At 39.6% G+C, this 22,151-nt stretch overlaps 1 protein-coding gene and 1 long non-coding RNA gene across 2 annotated transcripts in view; both read left to right on the plus strand.

Annotated features, from left to right (window-relative positions):
• LOC135246839 (T-lymphocyte surface antigen Ly-9-like) overlaps positions 1–22,151 on the plus strand; it is a 93,915-nt gene that overhangs the window by 6,961 nt on the left and 64,803 nt on the right. The gene's annotated exons all lie outside the window — the stretch shown is intronic.
• Positions 7,017–11,121, plus strand: LOC135246836 (uncharacterized). Its single transcript, XR_010327980.1, has 2 exons — positions 7,017–8,176; positions 10,133–11,121. It is a non-coding gene; the product is annotated as an uncharacterized LOC135246836 (long non-coding RNA).

Genomic DNA, 22,151 nt, shown 5'->3' on the forward strand with positions numbered 1-22,151 from the left:
GTGAGAGATTCTTCACCTCTGTGGTTAAATAATGTTTCAGTTATATTCAGTATCAGGACAGATCCGTCGGTACGGGTGTTTTTCTTTCATTACTCCTCTCCCTCAGAAGCTTGTGCTGAACTCACCATTTGATATGGACCCAACACACCATTACTGAGGAAGAGGCTGTTTTAATAGTCATGTGACCTTTCTATTCTCAGTTTACAGTGGCTTTTGCTCTGAGACATCTTGGTCTCTTTCTTACTCTGCTGATTCTGTAGAAGTGTTATGTGTCTACCATCAATCAACAATGTGTACGCTGCTATGTGGCCATATTCCTGCATTGTGATTGGCTGTCCATGTTGTTTGTCTCTGAGCAGGCCTATTCCTGCAGAGTGATTGGCTGTCCATGTTATGTGGCAGAAATGACTGTAAAAACTCAATGCAATTTGCTGCCTAATGTTTTTGAATAGAAGCAGTGAAATATTTTGTAGAGTGCAGGTGTGTCTGTGCTGCAGGTACCGTACCATAGGCCGTAGGTGTGTCTGTGGGTGCAGTAGTATTAAAGACAAGCATAGTAATTAAATGCAGCACATTACTGTCACCAGGGCTTCCCAAATATCCATCAGACGCACATGTGCAAATTTGTGCTCCTCCTCTGGATGAAATTCACTGGAACCTCAGTGTGATTTATGAGATTTTCACTGACTGACTGGCCAGTGCTGGTGCCTGTAGTTAATTAACTGCATATAGATAAGTAATTGAGCTATCAGCTACTGAGGGGTAATGAGAAGACATGAAAGACACAGTACAGCTAAAACTTCATTTTGGATTGGAGGAACAGTTACTGGTGATGAATTGGTACATCAGCACCAGTATTAATACAAATAAGCATACGTATTAGCCAGAAAGCACAGCCAAGAGGGGACACATGCAGTAGGCAGTTCAGGGAACACAGACTGTTCCATCTGTTTCTATATTACATCTCACCAACTCTCTCTCTCTCTCCAGCTCTCTTTCAGATCCACACTCAACATGTGTCTACCAGTGTCAACCTAATTATTATTTCATCTGATATATTTTTATTGTATTATGTTAATGGTAGAAAGGGCCATAGTTTTGGGACCCCCAATGGAGACTGTCAGCATTTAAATATTATCTGCACAGCTAATTATGGATTTCTTGTGTTTTTTTTACCATGCGACCCTGGACCTGCTCCTGTTGGACAAATCACAGCTCCTGCCGGTAAGAATTCCCATAATCCCTGTCTGCCCTCAGCTACACACTGGAGTCTCTGTGCTACACACAGCTACACACTGGAGTCTCTGTGCTACACACAGCTACACACTGGAGTCTCTGTGCTACACACAGCTACACACTGGAGTCTTTGTGCTACACACAGCTACACACTGGAGTCTCTGTGCTACACACAGCTACACACTGGAGTCTCTGTGCTACACACAGCTACACACTGGAGTCTCTGTGCTACACACAGCTACACACTGGAGTCTCTGTGCTACACACAGCTACACACTGGAGTCTCTGTGCTACACACTAGAGTCTCTGTGCTACACACAGCTACACACTGGAGTCTCTGTGCTACACACAGCTACACACTGGAGTCTGTGTGCTACACACAGCTACACACTGGAGTCTCTGTGCTACACACAGCTACACACTATACAATCCCCCATTTCATTTTTACACACAGCATATTGTGAGACAGAATTTAAAATCTCATGTTTTAACTAGATTTGCTTTCTGACTCAGAAACAGAAAACAGATTTATTGCTGCTGTTATGCCCTTTGATCAGTCTTTGAATGTGTTTTTCTCTTTCCTCAGACCCCATTATGTGGATACTTATTGCTGTTGTTGTTCTTGTTCTTCTTCTCCTCCTCCTCGCCATTGTCACCTATTTTCTATGGCGCCGTAAGTAAAAGTCACTCTGCTATGAGCTATGAGCTATGAGCTATCTGTTATAATGGTGTTTTTAGGGAGACAGGTAGGATGATGGTGTTTTAGGGAGACAGGTTAGTAAGGGTGTTTTAGGGAGACAGGTTAGTAAGGGTGTTTTAAGGACACTGGTTAATAAGGGTGTTTTAGGGAGACAGATTAGTAAGGGTGTTTTAGGGAGACAGGTAGGATGATGGTGTTTTAGGGAGACAGGTTAGTAATGGTGTTTTAAGGACACTGGTTAGTAAGGGTGTTTTAAGGACACTGGTTAGTAAGGGTGTTTTAGGGAGACAGATTAATAAGGGTGTTTTAGGGAGACAGGTAGGATGATGGTGTTTTAGGGAGACAGGTTAGTAAGGGTGTTTTAGGGAGACAGGTTAGTAAGGGTGTTTTAGGGAGACAGTTTAGTTAGGGTGTTTTAGGGAGACAGTTTAGTAAGGGTGTTTTAAGGACACTGGTTAGTAAGGGTGTTTTAGGGAGATGGGTTTTTTAGGGAGACAGGTTAGTAAGGGTGTTTTAGGGAGACAGGTAGGATGATGGTGTTTTAGGGAGACAGGTTAGTAAGGGTGTTTTAGGGAGACAGGTAGGATGATGGTGTTTTAGGGAGACAGGTTAGTAAGGGTGTTTTAGGGAGACAGGTTAATAGGGGCGTTTCAGGGAGACAGGTTAGTAAGGGTGTTTTAGGGAAACAGGTTAGTAAGGGTGTTTTAGGGAGACAGTTTAATAAGGGTGTTTTAGGGAGACAGGTTAGTAAGGGTGTTTTAGAGACAGGTTAGTAGGGGTGTTTTAGAGATACAGGTTAGTAAAGGTTATTGTAAGGGTAACGGCGAATGCCGAAGGCAAAAACAACATGGCGAAGCAGCAGTGAGGTCAAAGAATCCGGTGAATTTTTTTTACAGTGCCGGTTCCCAAATAAGTGCAAAATATATACAGTGAACAAAAATACTAGAAAATTTTAACTGTACCTAACAAAAAGAAAAATGAAGAAATTTAGTACCTTACTAAATTTGGCTATACCTTGTGGCCCACAGGCTGCTATGCATGTTGCGTTAGGACTTCTTTCTTCTTCTTCTTTTTTTTCCCAGCAGACTAGGCACTGTTCAGTGCATTGCTGCCTCCCACTAGTATAGAAATGTCATTGCTGCTTATGCAATCCGAGGCCTGTAGTTTTAAGGAAGTGTATTACTTCCCTAGCTCTCTCTTTTTGAACGACCTTGTCGCCCAGCAATGATCTAAGGGAAAATTTTTTAATTCCCAGTTTGCTTAACTCTATAAATAAAACCCTCCTTTCCCCCGCATAGATCAGACAATGCATCAAGACATGTTGTACAGACTCCAGGACTCCACAGTTCTCACAATTGCCATCTCTGTGTTTCCCCACTAGCACCATCCCACTTGCTAAACCGCAATGCCCCAGCCTTAGCCTTGTCAATTTGATTTCATCTTTCCGAGGCATATTCACTCTATTACCAGGTTTAACAGATGGTTGGACGTTGTATAGCTTTATCCCTCTGCTGTCTGCATCCCACTCTTGCTGCCATTGACGATTCAGTCTCTCACTGATGATGCTGCGGCACTCCATCCTGCCAAATGGCACCTGCACATCTACACTATCCCTACATAAACTTGCCTTAGCTACCCTGTCTGCCACCTCATTGCCCTCAACCCCAACATGCGCTGGCATCCATAAAAACTCCACACTACATCCCTGCCTCTCCAGTTTAAAAACCATCATTCAAATCTCCCCAACTATGTCTATTCTAGCCCTTCCCCCCTCACCTCCCCCCAATGCCGTCAAGGCAGATAATGAATCAGTGCACAAGACAGCATTACCCAAACCCCCTTCTTCCACCCACCACAATGCCCACAATAAAGCAACCAGCTCAGCGGAGAATATTGATATCCCATCAGGCAACCTTCTACTCTGACAGACTTGTACATGGGGTACGTATAAGCCAACTCCCACTCTTCTGCTTTCAGGATCTCTTGAGCCATCAGTATAAATATTTATATAATTACCCCACCTATTCCTAAGGTGATCCTCCACATACGCTGTAACATTTCCTATTTCACCTTTCTGTATTAACTCTTTTATTGCTAAGTCCACATCAACCTCTGTCCACATCCATCGAGGGATAGGTGGCCAGCATACAGAGGGCCCCCCTTTATTCCATTAAATCCCAGTTCCTCTGAGTATTTCCTTACGGAATATATATAGCTGCCCCTATTAATCCTCCTGCCACCCTTTTCAAACTCCCAGCACTCCGTTAACAGAGAAGTTGATGGAAAAGCTGTTCCAAACCCTTTTTAGCTTAATCCAATAATTTAGCGCTAATTTTTCACGCCGCAGCCTCAGTGGAGCCTCCCCCGTTTCCACCAGCAGCGCCGGGGTTCCGGAATGCCCCAGTGCACAACCTCAGAGCCCTGGCCTGAACAACATCCAACTTAGCCAGCGTAGACTTGGCCGCTGAACCATATGCCAAGCACCCATAGTCATAGATTGCTCTTATCATAGCCTTATAAATCATCAGCATTAGATTTCTATCTGCCCCCCCAGGAACAGCCAGTCAAGCACCTCATAATATTTACAACCTTCTCACACTTACCATTTTTTCCACATGTGCTCTATATGTCAATTTTTAATCCAGCCACACACCTAATAACCTTCACTATCTATTTCCTTCTTTCTGCCAAAGATCATATATTTTGTCTTTGATACTGACAACCTAAAACCCCACTTATCAGCCCAAGCCTGCTCCTTATCTAAGGCTCCCTGCATCTGCCTCATCAAATATTCAACATTGCGGCCTCTCTTCCATATTGCTCCGTCATCTGCAAAGAGAGAGCTTCCAAAGCCATCTCCCACTTCGTCAAACATCATTCACCATTATATTAAACAGGACAGGACTGATAACACTACCCTGCGGGGTCCCATTATCTACACTTACAGTGTCAGAAAGACCCCCACCTTTACCTGAATAGTACGGGATCTCTAAAAATCTTTTATCCAATTCAACATCCTGCCCCAAATCCCTGCATCATATAACTTAATTACCAACCCCTCTTTCAATTAAATCAGGGGATGATTAGGTGGCAAGTTTTTGTGTGAGCCAGATCTGGTATTTTAGCCAGGACACCAGGGAACCCCCTACTCTTTGCAAATAGTATCATGGGATCTTTAATGACCACAGTGAGTCAGGACCTCGGTTTAACGTCTCATCCAAAAGATGGCATCTCCTACAGCACAGTGTCCCCGTCACTGCACTGGGGCATTGGGGTTTATTCGACCAGAGGGAAAATTGCCCCCTGCTGGCCCACCAACACCACTTCCAGCAGCAACTCAGTATTCCCTGGTGGTCTCCCATCCAAGTACTAACCAAGCCCACACCTGTTTAGCTTCAGCCAGTTGGCAGGAGCAGAGTGCGTGGTGGTATGGCTGCTGTGAAAATTATCAGTATTCGTTTCAAGTTGATGTCCTTCCTGCTCAAGCATTTTTCCCTCCTCAGCTGTCCCTCTCTGCCCACATTACCAGTACTATGTACTCTCTGGAAAAACCTGCCTAATAGATCTGCCTTCTCCCTTTGCTTACACCTTCTTTATTTCCTTCTACCATAACAGGAATAGGCAGACCCCTGTGAAGCCCAGCCATTCGATGAATCATACCCCAAACTTGCTTAACAGTGGTTTCTGTACCTATAGTGCCACAAAACCTGTGCCAGCTCTCTTTCTTAGCCCCTTTTATAACCCTCCTAGCCTCTGCTCACAGCCTCTTATATCCAATAGCATGGCTCTCAACTGGACTCTTTCTAAGCTGCCTATACGCTCTGTTACGAGCCTGCACCACCACGGCGCTATTTTCCTCTCTTTCCTGTTCCCCTTGACGTGAATTGATTTTTCAGCCGCTCTTTTCACTACAGAACAGAAGGACTTACTCCGTTCTTCTACACTACCCTCACTCATACCATCTCCCAAATCTGCCGATAGTTGTTCTCTAAATTTACCCCCGTTCGCTTTTTGAAAGTTAAATCCTCTCACAGTGCTTTCCTTCTCCACCTGCAAAACTCTACCAAACCGACTTAAAATGAGAAAATGATCACTCCCCATGGTGTAACGCTCCAAAAGATCCCAATCCCTACACCTAACTAACTCAGCCGATGCAAAAGTTAAATCTATACATGACAGACTCCCATTACCAACCTGAAATCTTGTCGGCCTTCCGTCATTCAACATCACAAGCGAGTATTTATCCAAAAGATCTTCTGTTAACACAACATTCCTATCTTTATTTTTGCTGCCCCATGAAGGACTGTGTGCATTAAAATCTCCTGCCCACACCACTGGGGGCTGCACTTGACCCATTATTCCATCTAACTTCTCCATACTTAACTGGAGACAAGGGTTATACGGATTTATCACTGAGAATCTTCCTGATTAGCTCCATACTTCTACCACCACACACTCACGCCCTTCAACAATAAAAGCCAGGAAGTTAAACCTACTTACCACCACTGACTCCTCTGTTACACAGGTTACCTGAGAGGGGCCCTCCCTCTCCTTCTCACCTCATCTGCCTCACCCCATTTTGCAGCCTTTTTAACAGCCTCAGCATAAGACACCCCTTTATTTATCTCCCTATACTGCTGCACCCTCATTTCCTGCTTGTGTTGCTCACACTCACGACTTCCAGCAATATGCCCTCCACCACAACTACCACACTTAATCTCCTTTTCCTTACAATGAAAAATCTCATGCTCACCCCCACATTTACCGCTCCTTCTAGTTCCACGGCAAGCAGCTGCAATATGGCCATACTTCTGGCACTTAAAACACCTCAAGGGTGGCCTCCTATGTGGATGAACTTTAAAGGACAAACATCCTAGGAACACTCGCTCTGGAAGAGCCTCTTCCTGAAAAGTTAACACTGCAACAGTTGACTCACATTTAGTTCCATCCCGGAAAACTCCTATTCAAAATGCCTCAGCAACCTTCGCACCATCAATGCCCCTGACCAGTTCCTCCATAGATGGTAAATGGTAAATGGTAAATGGACTGCATTTATATAGCGCTTTTATCCAAAGCGCTTTTATCCAAAGCGCTTTACAATTGATGCCTGTCATTCGCCAGAGCAGTTAGGGGTTAGGTGTCTTGCTCAAGGACACTTCGACACGCCCAGGGCGGGGTTTGAACCGGCAACCCTCCGACTGCCAAACAATCGGTCTTACCTCCTGAGCTATGTCGCCCCCATAGTATATGATAGATATTTCAAGCAAGACCCCATAGATCACTCCTTTCATACCAGCCCTACTCCCTGGGACAAATCCTTCCACTCGCCTCTTCCCTTTCGCATCCAGAGAAACAGCTTTGGTCAACTGAGCAGCAGAATTACAGTAAACAAGCATCTTTCCATCTGCCAGAATCCTTGCATTTACAATTTCAGCCAGCTCTTCCTTCAATGCACTAGCGAGCAGACTGCCCTACCTTCAGTTTAAAGATCACTTTAAACTCTTCTGACTGGCTGCTGTCCATTCTCATTATCTTTACCTGCTCTCCCCCTCCGTCTGACTCCTGAGATGAATTACGAGTAGTTTTAGTTTTCCTTTTCCTGTTTTTCCCCTTACTACTTTCCCAACTCCCCCCACCTTCATCATCAGATTGCATAGTACCAGAAACAGCAGCTCGTCACGGAATCAGTCTGTTACAGTGATTTATGGTAACAGGTTGCTAAAGATGTTTTAGGGAGACAGGTTAATAAAGGTGTTTTAGGGAGACAGGTTAATAAAGGTGTTTTAGGGAGACAGGATAATAAAGGTGTTTTAGGGAGACAGGATAATAAAGGTGTTTTAGGGAGACAGGATAATAAAGGTGTTTTAGGGAGACAGGATAATAAAGGTGTTTTAGGGAGACAGGTTAATAAAGGTGTTTTAGGGAGACAGGATAATAAAGGTGTTTTAGGGAGACAGGATAATAAAGGTGTTTTAGGGAGACAGGATAATAAAGGTGTTTTAGGGGGTTTATTAGTCTTTTAGCTTCACTAATTTCTGTCTTTTTGATTATAGGGGGGTTTATTATAGGGTTTTTTTTCATTTTATCTTTGTTGAAAGTGTTTAATGTGTATCTCCATCTTTTTTGGTTCAAGCTAATTTCCCATGCTTTGTTGATTGCCTTTTCTGCCTGTTAAAGAAAAAAGTACATTAGTTGTGATTTCTTTCTTTTCCTTTCAAGGTTTCGAAAGAAGACGCCGAGGTAAGTGTTCTTTTAGTTTGTACATTTGTACAAAAATGAATCCTGCTTGAACAGGACAAAAGAAAAATGTACACTGCAAAAATGCATTTTCATGTTTCTCGAATGATAAAGAGATCATGCACTTTCTGTACTGTCAGTATGCAACCTGAACATTGGACCTAGGGGAGGACTTTTTAAAATATTTGAATAGCTTGACATGGAATGTGTGAAACACGCCCAACACAAAGAACAAACAATCAACGGCGGTAGCTGATCACACTAAATGTGCAATTTACCAATATGTAACTGCCTGCAGAACACCAGGCCCAGATGCTCCTGGTCTGGAGAGACAAACTCCAAATATATGATTATGTTGGGATGGCAGTTACAGCTTGGTGGGGCTGCATGCCCCATACCTGAACAGCGCTGTGAGTTTGGCACTTTTCAGGGTTCCCTACCACAGTACCACATAAAATAACCAAAAAGCCCCAATAATCATGATAATCAAATAATCATAAAAATAAATAACCACAACAACCACCACAGACTCTGTCATTTCTGTAGATTCTGACACCATTTCAACAGACAGAATTCACAAACAACTTCACATGTCTGCACAATAAAGCCCCAAACTTTAGATTTTGCATTTTTTTCCTTCTTTTTTTTCCTGCCTGATTACATCATCTCAAATTCTCCAAGCCCAGAAAGAATGTTTCCCCGTTGGACATTTAGGTACATCAGCTAATAAAAACATTTGATACACACACACAAAATGGACATACATACAAGTGCGCACATTTAACAGTGAAATCTTGCAGCCCTGATGTCTACTTCCCTCATAGCTCACTGGGTAGTGCATTTGCCTTTGTGTCTTTTTGGACGAGTGATAGATCGAGTTCATATCCTCCCTTGGACTGAAGCAAACCTCTAACTCATTACACTAGCTTGATGGATAACTAAAAATAAAACATTTTAACTATTGCGTTTACATCTGTAAAATTTTTGTGGGAAAGTCATTTAAATTTCTGAAATCCAATTAAAATATACCCACAATTCAGGCAGTTCTGCTTTCTGCATTGTCACCGAGTTTAACGTTAGCTACCTGGCAGACAAGACGACAGACCGAGTGTATAACACTAGTACAGATACAGGTGCCTCCGAACTTAAGCTCCAACCAATGGGTTGCCAAAGATGTTTTAGGGAGACAGGTTAATAAAGGTGTTTTAGGGAGACAGGATAATGAAGGTGTTTTAGGGAGACAGGTTAATAAAGGTGTTTTAGGGAGACATGATAATAAAGGTGTTTTAGGGAGACAGGTTAATAAAGGTGTTTTAGGGAGACAGGTTAATAAAGGTGTTTTAGGGAGACAGGTTAATAAAGGTGTTTTAAGGAGACAGGTTAATAAAGGTGTTTTAGGGAGACAGGTTAATAAAGGTGTTTTAGGGAGACAGGATAATAAAGGTGTTTTAGGGAGACAGGTTAATAAAGGTGTTTTAGGGAGACAGGATAATGAAGGTGTTTTAGGGAGACAGGATAATGAAGGTGTTTTAAGGGGTTTATTAGTCTTTTAGCTTCACTAATTTCTGTCTTTTTGATGGTAGGTTGAGTTTTTTTCATTTTATCTTTGTTGAAAGGAAACCACTTCAGACTTTCATTCAGTTTGATCTCAAAATAAATGGATCAATAGCAGAAGGAATCTTATGATTCAAGGCACAATTGTTATATTTGAAATCCAGTATTGAGATTGAAACCATTTACCTGTAGGGAAGTGTTAAATTGATGTATCAAATTTCAACAAACCCAACTGATCATTGATCAGTTTGTTTCCATTGTAGTCATTTGTGATCCTCACTTTAGCCTGTGTTTAATGTGTATCTCCATCTTTTTGGTTCAAGCTAATTTCCTATGTTTTGTTCATTGCCTTTTTTTCCTGTTCAAGACAAAAGTAAATTAGTTGTGATTTCTTTTTTTTTCAAGCTGTCAGAACATTAATCCAAGGTAAGTGTTCTTTTAGTTTGTACATTTGTACAATAACTAATCCTGCTTGAACAGAACAAAAGAAACACATACACTGCAAAAATACATTTTCATGTTTCTTGAATGATAAAAAGATCATGCACTTTCTGTACTGTCAGTATGCAACCTGAACATTGTACCAAAGGGACGACCTTTTAAGATATTTGAATAGCTTGGCATGGAATGTGTGAAACACGCACCACACAAAGAACAAACAATCAACGGCGGCAGCTGATCGCACTAAATGTGCAATTTACCAACATGTTACTGCCTGCAGAACAGCAGGCCCAGATGCTCCTGGTCTGTAGAGACAAACTCCAAAGATATGATTATGTTGGGATGACAATTACAGCTTGGTGGGGCTGCATGCCCCATACCTGAACAGCGCTGAGAGTTTGGCACTTTTCAGGGTTCCCTACCACAGTACCACATAAAATAACCAAAAAGCCCCAGTAATCATCATAATCAAATAATCATAAAAATAAATAACCACAACAACCACCACAAACTGTCATTTCTGTAGATTCTGACACCATTTCAACAGACAGAATTCACAAACAGCTTCACATGTCTGCACAATAAAGCCCCAAACCTTAGATTCAGCATTTTTTTCCATCTTCTTTTTTTTCCTGCCTGATTACATCATCTCAAATTCTCCAAGCCCAGATAGAATGTGTTTCCCCATTGGACATTTAGGTACATCAGCTAATAAAAACATTTGATACACGCACACAAAATGGACAGACATGCTAGTGCACACATTTAAAACAGTAAAATCTTGCAGCCCTGATGTGTACTTCCCTTGCAGCTCACTGGGTAGTGCATTTGCCTTTGTGTCTTTTTGGACGAGTGATAGACCCGGGTTCAAATCCTCCCTTGGACTGAAGCAAACCTCTAACTCATTAGACTAGCTTGCTGGCTAACTAAAAATAAAACATTTTAACTATTAATTTTGCATCTGTAAAATCTTTGTCGGAAAGTCATTTAAATTTCTTAAATCTAATGAAAATATAGCCACACTTCAGGCAGTTCTGCATTTTGCATTTTTTTTTTTTTTAATACTTATCTTTATTGAATTTTAACTTTTACATATTAAACATCTTTTCTAACATGAATTCCCTTGAACATGACCCCCGCCCACCTCCCTCCCTCAGCCACCTATGAATTCTGACATCGTTTTGAAAATAAAAACAAAATACTAATTGACAGACAAAATAGCTAATTGTAACTTGGTTACAAGTCTACATCTATTTTCATATGCCTCATACATAATCAACCCTCATTTAATAGAAAATAAACATAAATAAATTAAAAAAACAAAAATTATATGTATATAAATGAATAAAGTGGGATAAAAAATAAAAAGTATAATAAAAATAATAATGATAATTATAATACAAATAAAAAAGGGGTGGTTGGTCTTACTTCGTAGGTTGCATCCTAGGTGTTGGTTTCAGGTCTTGATTCTAAAAAGTTGAGAAATGAGTCCCATATCTTGTGAAAGGTGTCAGTTTTCCGTTTAATTGCATATGTGAGCCTTTCAATAGCTATGCAGGCTGAAAGTTCGGCAATCCATGAATTCACCGATGGACAATGAACACTTTTCCATTGTCTAGCAATAAGACGCTTCGTATGTATTAGACAGAGGTTCACCAGCTTACTTTCATGAGTTCTAAGTGATAAAGTTTCTGGAATAAGGCCCAGGATACAGATCTCTGGGCATATTGGGATTTTTTTGTCTATAATATTGGAGATTATGTTAATTATCCTTCTCCAAAATTCTTGTATATGTTCACATTTCCAAATACAGTGGTACAAGGTACCTCTTTCGGTTCCACATTTTATACAGGTGTCTGGGATATTGGGGTTGAATTTGTTAAGTTTTTCAGGAGTTATATAGGTTCTCATAAGCCAATTATATTGAATCAATTTAAATCTGCTATTAATGGATATTGTTTGTGCCAGGGAGCATGTTTTTTCCCATTCCAGTTCTGTAATATCTGATTTAAGGTCATCTATCCATGCTAATCTTTTATAATTTGAGGACTCTTTAGATGCGTTTACCATTTTTTTATATATCATAGAGATCTTTCCCTTACTATAAGGGTCTGATGTTGCCATTTCTTCTAAAATATTTAAAGGAGGACATTGATAGGATTGCATTCTGGAATGAATAAAACTACGAATCTGAAAATATTTAAACAAATGGGTTTGAGGGATCCCAAATTCTCTTTTAAGAGTTTCAAAAGACATAAGAACATTATCTTCATAAAGGTCTGAGATCTTTTGCAATCCCAGCTGCGCCCATTGCTTGAATCCAGGATCAGATTTACCCGGTTTAAATAATGAATTGCCCCAAATAGGAGTAAATTGTGATATTCCCAGTTGTTCTCCAAACATCTCCTGTGATTCATACCAAACTCTAATTGTGGTTTTTAGAAATGGATTAATTGTTTGCTGCTTAAGCCTTTTCAAAGAATCTGAATAGAGATACCTGTCCAAAGTAAGTCCCCTGGCATTTTCCCTCTCTATCTGAACCCAAGGTAAGTTGGAGGGTTCAGAGAACCAGAAGAAGGCCGATCTAAGCTGGGCTGCCCTAAAGTACCATAAGAGATTAGGTAGCTGGAGACCCCCTGTCATATGGTAGATATAGTAGTGTTAAGCGTAATCTTGATCGCCTTTTGTTCCATATGAAATTGGTGAATGTTTTCCTTAAGCCGCAGAAAAGCCTGGCGGGGTGTAAGAGGGATTGATTGGAATAAATATAAAAATTTTGGGAGAATATTCATTTTGATAATGTTAATTCTACCAATTATTGTCAAGGGGAAGGGACATCCACCTATCCAAATTATCATTCACTTCAGCAATAATGGGATCATAGTTGCATGGGATTATATTTTTAATCAGAGGTGTAATAGTAATCCCTAAGTATTGAAACCCGTCCTTAGCTACTGAAAAAGGATGTTGGATTATTGGGTTATTTCTTTCTTGTTTATTAAGGAAAAGTATTGATGATTTAGACTGATTGACCTTGTAACCTGAAAATTTTCCAAATTGTTGGATGAAATCAACTAGGGCTGGTATTGAATTCTTCAGGTCTGAAAGATATAATAATATATCATCAGCAAATAACGAAATCTTATGTTCTTGGTTTAAGCTATGAATGCCCTTTATCTCTTTATTGTTTCTAATTGAAATTGCCAGGGGTTCAAGAGTCATCACAAATAACAAAGGGGATAGTGGACAACCCTGGCGCGTGCCCCTTGACAAACCAAAGGGTTCTGAGGTCATATTATTTGTAATAACTTCAGCTAATGGTTCACAGTACAGTAGTTTAATCCACCGACAAAATTTAGGGCCACATCTGTAACGACACAGTACATCAAATAAATAAGGCCATTCGACTCTGTCGAATGCCTTTTCTGCATCCAAAGACAGAATGCAAGTATCCTTTTCATCCCGCTTTTCATGTATAATATTTAGTACTCGCCGTATATTATGAAAGGCTTGTCTATTTTTCACAAATCCATTCTGATCATTGTTAATGAGTATTGGCAGGTGTTCCTCTAATCTTAATGCCAAAACCTTTGCCAGAATTTTCGCATCAGTGTTAATTAATGAAATTGGCCTGTAGGATTCACATTTGATTGGCGGTTTATCTGGTTTGGGTATAAGTGTAATCAATGCTTTTCTTAGTGACGGAGGAAGTAAGTCATTTTCCAATGATTCTTCAAACATGTTCAAAAGGGGTTGTATCAATTTTTCTTTGAAGGCTTTAAATATATCTATTGGTAGACCATCTGGTCCAGCGGTTTTCCCATTTTTCATAGTCACTATGGCCTTCAGCACTTCTTCTGCCGACATTGACGAATCTAATTGCTCTCTGGCTTCATCGGAGAGAGTAGGGATTTGAATATTATCTAAAAAAACAGTTTGATGACTGGTATCCCCATTGGCTTCTGAACTGTATAGAGATTGAAAGAAATTAGCAAAGGTTCTATTAATTTCCATTGGATCTGCAGATATAGTCCCTGAGACTGTTAGGATGTTATTAATGGCCCTGCTCGACTGTAATTTCTTAATTTGCCAAGCCAATAGTTTGCCAGATTTTTCCCCCTGTTCATAAAATGTTTGTTTTAGGAGGATCAAGTTATTTTCAGCTTTTGAAAGCGATAGTTCATTGTACTGCGCTCGTAGGAGAAGTAGTTCCTGCTGGTGTAGTTCTGTATTTACATTATCTTCATATGTTTCTTTCTCAAGATTCTTAATCTCATCCTCAAGTAATTTTAATTTTAAGTTGGCTTTGTTAGTAATAGAGCTTGTGTAACTAATCATTTGTCCTCTTAGGTAGGCTTTAAAGGCTTCCCATCTAGCTAATAGAGGCAGTTGTTTCATTTGTATTTGTATTAAAAAATTCATCAATGCTGGCACCAACAAATTTAATGAATTTTGTATCATGTAACCATTTTGGATGCAGTCTCCATCTATAAGGACCTTTAATGATTTCGGGCATAGCATATGTCAACTTAACTGGACCATGATCTGAGATCACAATAGATTCATAAGTAACATCATGTATTTGCGAAAATAAACTGTTTGAGACCAAGAAATAGTCTATACGTGAATATGACTTGGTTGATGGTGAGAAACAGGAATATTCTAATTTTTTGGGGTATTTCCTCCTCCATGGGTCACATAAGTCTAAATCTTGCATAAAATTAAGCAAAGTCTTCCTACATTGAGTATGAGTGTTATCCGTACCCTTAAGTCTGTCAAGTTCTGTTGAAAGGGTTGTATTAAAGTCTCCTCCGATAAGAAAATAACCTGGCATCTGAGACAAAAGTAAAAATAACTCTTCAAAAAATGTAGGGTTATCAGTATTTGGTCCATACAGATTTACAAGATTTATGGTCACATCAGTCATCGAACCTTGCAGAATTAAGTATCTGCCTGCCCCATCCTGTGTAACCTTTGACACTTTAAATGGGATTGACTTGTGTATTAAAGTTATAACCCCCTTGAATTAGATGCATATGATGCTGAATAGACCTGACCGGGCCACCTTTTTCGTATTTTCAGTATGTCATTAGATAGTAGGTGGGTTTCTTGTAAGAATACAATAGAAGCTTTAAGTTGTTTAAGTCTATGCATAACCTGTTTCAATTTAGTTATTTTGCCTAACCCTCGTACATTCCATGATATGTATGTTATCTGGGTTTCACTCGTCATTTACAATCATTGAATGTTCACTAAAGCGTAAGACCATACCCAAAGCTAACGTAAACAGAAGAAAATAAACATCCATAAATGATAAAATTAACATTTTCTCATAGCGTGGCCCCCAAATGCCGTTAACCCGAACATTACGGCGCTTCCCCCTTAACGTAGAAGATACATCCATGGCATTGACTGATCCTACCAAGAGGAGCAATCCCAATGCAAACATACAAACTTGTTGATTCATTATCACAGCTGCTTCCTTCCTACAAACAGCTCTATTAATTAAATGTTGATAACCAACTCACCCGCATCGTATCTTAACCAACATTACCGTCGTTAACTAAAATAAAACATCGCTGCACCGTATTGGTAGATTAGGATTAAAATGAAAATAACTATCAAGCGTTTTTATAACACAGTGTTATTACATAAAATTAGAGCTTCCTTAAATGTTATCTAACAGAGATTCTTTCCAGTCTTTCAACTTATCTTTGTTAAATGGCTTCCTCTCGTCCACCGGTTTCGTTACGTTTACCAATGAGTCTCTCCACTTCTTCTGAAGTGTTGCATATCGTCATCCGCCCCTCGCATCTGATGGACAGTTTTCCTGGGTAAATGAACCTGTATTCCATGTTCAGTGCCTGTAGACGTTTTTTCACACCGTCAAACTGCCTCCGTTGTTTGCGCACCTCCATAGAAAAGTCCGGAAAAACATCACTTTGTGTTGTTGGTACATCACCGTTTTCTTCTCTCTGGCGGCATCCATCACTCTTTGCCGGTCCCGAAAGTTCAAAACTTCATAATCAAGACCCGGGAAATCGCTGTTCAGTGGTCGGCAGCCTGCCAATTCGGTGTGCTCGTTCAATAACCACTGGGCCCGGTAGTGAATCTCCAAACACCTCGTGTAGCCAACCTTCCAAAAATTTGACAGTGTCTGCCCCTTCTGCCTTCTCGGGAAGGTTTACTAGACGTATGTTATTCCTCCTGTGTCGATTTTCCAAGTCGTCCAGCCTGGCAGTGAGCGTTTTCACCTGCGTTTCCAGAGTCTGCACCGAGTTCTGCATACCCTCGACACTGTCCTCCGTGTTGCTAATTCGGTGCTCGGCTTCAGATAGCCTGCCCGCAAAATCCCTAATTTCAGTCTTCATGTCTCGGATGGCGGTCAGAACTCCGTCAATTTTCGACGAGAATTCGCGTTTCATTTCCGAAATCGCCTTCAGCAGTTCGTTTTCTTCGTTAGTTTTAGCCTCTGCTTCTGCCCGTGTAAATGGCGGCGACACGCTAGCTTCTTCAGGCTTTTCGCCTTGTCTGTCTGGAAGTTTTTTCATTGCTGTTTTCCGGTTAGCCATTTAAGAGGATTTTTAATGTCTCGATCTCTGTATATCTGGTTAACGGTATTTATGATTAAGTTGGTGAGTAATAGTTATAGTTTCAACAGGATTTGAGCTGTTTGTCAAGAGAGGCCCTACACGCACGTCCTATCTGCTTGCCGCCATGTTGGATCCCCTTGCATTTTGCATTTTCACCGAGTTTAACGTTAGCTACCTGGCTAAGAAGACGACAGACCGAGTGTATAACGCTAGTACAGATATGGGTGCCTCCGAACTTAAGCTCCAACCAATGGGTTGCTAAAGATGTTTTAGGGAGACAGGTTAATAAAGGTGTTTTAGGGAGACAGGTTAATAAAGGTGTTTTAGGGAGACAGGTTAATAAAGGTGTTTTAGGGAGACAGGTTAATAAAGGTGTCATAAGGGGTTATTAGTCTTTTAGCTTCAGAATTTCTGTCTTTTTGATTGTAGGATGAGTTTTTTTTATTTTATCTTTGTTGAAAGGAAACTGCTTCAGACTTTCATTCAGTTTGATCTCAAAATAAATGGATCCATAGCAGAGGGAATCTTGTGATTCAAAGCACAGTTGTTATATTTGAAATCCAGTATCGAGATTTAAACAGTTTACCTGTAGGGAAGTGTTAAATTGATGCATCAAATTTCAACATACCTAACTGATCATTGATCAGTTTGTTTCCATTATAGTCCTTTGTGATCCTCACTTTAGTCTGTATTTAATGTGCATCTGCATCTTTTTAGTTAAAAAGCTTCTCGACAATGTGGATCTACATGCTTATGGTAAGTGTTCTTTCAGTTTATACATTTGTAGAAAAACTAATCCTGCTTGATCAGAACAAAATAAAAACGTACACTGTAAAAATACATTTTCATGTTTCTCGATTGATAAAAAAAATCATTCACTTTCTGTACTGTCAGTCTGCTTTTGCATCTGTAAAATTTTTGTGGGATTGTCATTTAAATTTCTGAAATCCAATGAAAATATACCCACACTTCGGGCAGTTCTGCATTTTGCATTTTCACCGAGTTTAACGTTAGCTACCTGGCTAAGAAGACGACAGACCGAGTGTATAACGCTAGTACAGATACGGGTGCCTCCGAAATTAAGCTCCAACCAATGGGTTGCTAAAGATGTTTTAGGGAGACAGGTTAATAAAGGTGTTTTAGGGAGACAGGTTAATAAAGGTGTTTTAGGGAGACAGGATAATGAAGGTGTTTTAGGGAGACAGGTTAATAAAGGTGTTTTAGGGAGACAGGTTAATAAAGGTGTTTTAGGGAGACAGGTTAATAAAGGTGTTTTAGGGAGACAGGATAATGAAGGTGTTTTAGGGAGACATCTTTAAGCTAATTTCCTATGTTTTGTTCATTGCCTTTTCTGCCTGTTCAAGAAAATAGTACATTAGTTGTGATTTCTTTTTTTTTTCTCAAGATGAAACAGATCCCCCAGATGGTAAGTGTTCTTTCTGTTTGTACATTTGTACAAAATCTAATACTGCTTGAACAGCACTACAGAATAACATACACTGTAAAAATACATTTTCATGTTTCTCGAATGATACAAAGATCATGCACTTTCTGCACTGTCAGTCTGCTTTTGCATCTGTAAAATTTTTGTTGGAATGTTATTTAAATTTCTGAAATCCAATGGAAAATATACCCACACTTCGGGCAGTTCTGCATTTTGCATTTTCACCGAGTTTAACGTTAGCCACCTGGCTAAGAAGACGACAGACCGAGTGTATAACGCTAGTACAGTTACGGGTGCCTCCGAAATTAAGCTCCAACCAATGGGTTGCTAAAGATGTTTTAGGGAGACAGGTTAATAAAGGTGTTTTAGGGAGACAGGTTAATAAAGGTGTTTTAGGGAGACAGGTTAATAAAGGTGTCATAAGGGGGTTATTCGTCTTTTAGCTTCACTAATTTCTGTCTTTATGATTGTAGGATGAGTTTTTTTCATTTTATCTTTGTTGAAAGGAAACCACTTCAGACTTTTATTCAGTTTGATCTCAAAATAAATGGATCCACAGCAGAAAGAATCTTGTGATTCAAGGCACAGTTATATTTGAAATCCAGTATTGAGATTGAAACCATTTACCTGTAGGGAAGTGTTAAATTGATGCATCAAATTTCAACAAACCCAACTGATCATTGATCAGTTTGTTTCCATTGTAGTCCTTTGTGATCCTCACTTTAGCCTGTGTTTAATGTGTATTTCCATCTTTTTGGTTAAAGCTAATTTCCTATGTTTTGTTCATTGCCTTTTTTTCCTGTTCAAGACAAAAGTAAATTAGTTGTGATTTCTTTTTTTTTTCAAGCTGTCAGACATTTCAGCCCAGGTAAGTGTTCTTTTAGTTTGTACATTTGTACAATAACTAATCCTGCTTGAACAGAACAAAAGAAAAATGTACACTGCAAAAATACATTTTCATGTTTCTCGAATTATAAAGAGATCATGCACTTTCTGTACTGTCAGTCTGCAACCTGAACATTGTACCTAGGGGAGGACTTTTTAAATTATTTGAGTAGCTTGACATGGAATGTGTGAAACACGCACCACGCAAAGAACAAACTATCAACGGCGGCATATGATTGCACTAAATGTGCAATTTACCGACATGTAACTGCCTGCAGGACAGCAGACCGAGATACTCCTGGTCTGCAGAGACAAACTCCAAAGATATGATTATGTTGGGATGGCAGTTACAACTTGGTGGGGCTGCATGCCCCATACCTGAACAGCGCTGAGAGTTTGGTACTTTTCAGGGTTCCCTACCACAGTAGCACATAAAATAACCAAAAAGCCCCAATAATCATCATAATCAAATAATCATGAAAATATATAACCACAACAACCACCACAGGCTCTGTCATTTCTGTAGATCCTGAAAACCATTTCAACAGACAGAATTCACAAACAACTTCACATCTGCACAATAAAGCCCCAAACTTTATATTCAGCATTTTTTTCCATCTTCTTTTTTTTCCTGCCTGATTACATCATCTCCAATTCTCCAAGCCCAGATAGAATGTGTTTCCCCATTGGACATTTAGGTACATCAGCTAATAAAAACATTTGATACACGCACACAAAATGGACAGACATGCTAGTGCACACATTTAAAACAGTAAAACCTTGCAGCCCTGATGTGTACTTCCCTTGTAGCTCACTGGGTAGCGCATTTGGATGAGTGATAGACCCGGGTTCAAATCCTCCCTTGGACTGAAGCAAACCTCTAACTCATTACACTAGCTTGCTGGCTAACTAAAAATAAAACATTTTAACTATTGCTTTTGCATCTGTAAAATCTTTGTCGGAAAGTTATTTAAATTTCTTAAATCCAATGAAAACATACCCACACTTCAGGCAGTTCTGCATTTTGCATTTTCACAGAGTTTAACGTTAGCTACCTGGCTAAGAAGACGACAGACCGAGTGTATAACGCTAGTACAGATACGGGTGCCTCCGAAATTAAGCTCCAACCAATGGGTTGCTAAAGGTGTTTTAGGGAGACAGGTTAATAAAGGTGTTTTAGGGAGACAGGTTAATAAAGGTGTTTTAGGGAGACAGGTTAATAAAGGTGTTTTAGGGAGACAGGATAATGAAGGTGTTTTAGGGAGACAGGTTAATAAAGATGTCATAAGGGGTTATTAGTCTTTTAGCTTCAGAATTTCTGTCTTTTTGATTGTAGGATGAGTTTTTATAATTTTATCTTTGTTGAAAGGAAACTGCTTCAGACTTTCATTCAGTTTGATCTCAAAATAAATGGATCCATAGCAGAGGGAATCTTGTGATTCAAAGCACAGTTGTTATATTTGAAATCCAGTATCGAGATTGAAACAGTTTACCTGTAGGGAAGTGTTAAATTGATGCATCAAATTTCAACATACCTAACTGATCATTGATCAGTTTGTTTCCATTATAGTCCTTTGTGATCCTCACTTTAGTCTGTATTTAATGTGTATCTGCATCTTTTTAGTTAAAATGATTCTCCGCAATGTGGATCCACACGAATGTGGTAAGTGTTCTTTTAGTTTATACATTTGTAGAAAAACTAATCCTTCTTGAACAGAACAAAAGAAAAACATACACTGTAAAAATACATTTTCATGTTTCTCGATTGATAAAAAAAATCATTCACTTTCTGTACTGTCAGTCTGCTTTTGCATCTGTAAAATTTTTGTGGGATTGTCATTTAAATTTCTGAAATCCAATGAAAATATAGCCACACTTCAGGCAGTTCTGCATTTTGCATTTTCACCGAGTTTAACGTTAGCTACCTGGCTAAGAAGACGACAGACCGAGTGTATAACGCTAGTACAGATACGGGTGCCTCCGAAATTAAGCTCCAACCAATGGGTTGCTAAAGATGTTTTAGAGAGACAGGTTAATAAAGGTGTTTTAGGGAGACAGGTTAATAAAGGTGTTTTAGGGAGACAGGATAATGAAGGTGTTTTAGGGAGACAGGTTAATAAAGGTGTTTTAGGGAGACAGGTTAATAAAGGTGTTTTAGGGAAACAGGTTAATAAAGATGTTTTAGGGAGACAGGTTAATAAGGTTTTTTAGGGAGACGTTAATAAGGTGTTTTAGGAGCAGGATAATGAGGTGTTTTAGGGAGACAGGTTAATAAAGGTGTTTAGGGAGACAGGTTAATAAGGTGTTTTGGGAGACTGGTTAATAAAGGGTTTTAGGGAGACTGGTTAATAAAGTGTTTTAGGGAGACAGGTTAATAAAGGTGTTTTAGGGAGACAGGATAATGAGGTGTTTTAGGAGACATCTTTAAGCTAATTTCCTATGTTTTGTTCATTGCCTTTTCTGCCTGTTCAAGAAAATAGTACATTAGTTGTGATTTCTTTTTTTTTTCTCAAGATGAAACAGTTCACCCAAATGGTAAGTGTACTTTCAGTTTGTACATTTGTACAAAATCTAATCCTGCTTGAACAGCACAACAGAATAACATACACTGTAAAAATACATTTTCATGTTTCTCGAATGATACAAAGATCATGCACTTTCTGCACTGTCAGTCTGCTTTTGCATCTGTAAAATTTTTGTTGGAATGTTATTTAAATTTCTGAAATCCAATGGAAAATATACCCACACTTCGGGCAGTTCTGCATTTTGCATTTTCACCGATTTTAACGTTAGCCACCTGGCTAAGAAGACGACAGACCGAGTGTATAACGCTAGTACAGATACGGGTGCCTCCGAAATTAAGCTCCAACCAATGGGTTGCTAAAGATGTTTTAGGGAGACAGGTTAATAAAGGTGTTTTAGGGAGACAGGTTAATAAAGGTGTCATAAGGGGGTTATTCGTCTTTTAGCTTCACTAATTTCTGTCTTTTTGATTGTAGGATGAGTTTTTTTCATTTTATCTTTGTTGAAAGGAAACCACTTCAGACTTTCATTCAGTTTG

This window comes from Anguilla rostrata, unplaced genomic scaffold (assembly GCF_018555375.3).
Source record: "Anguilla rostrata isolate EN2019 unplaced genomic scaffold, ASM1855537v3 scaf0944, whole genome shotgun sequence".
Classification (NCBI taxonomy): domain Eukaryota; kingdom Metazoa; phylum Chordata; class Actinopteri; order Anguilliformes; family Anguillidae; genus Anguilla; species Anguilla rostrata.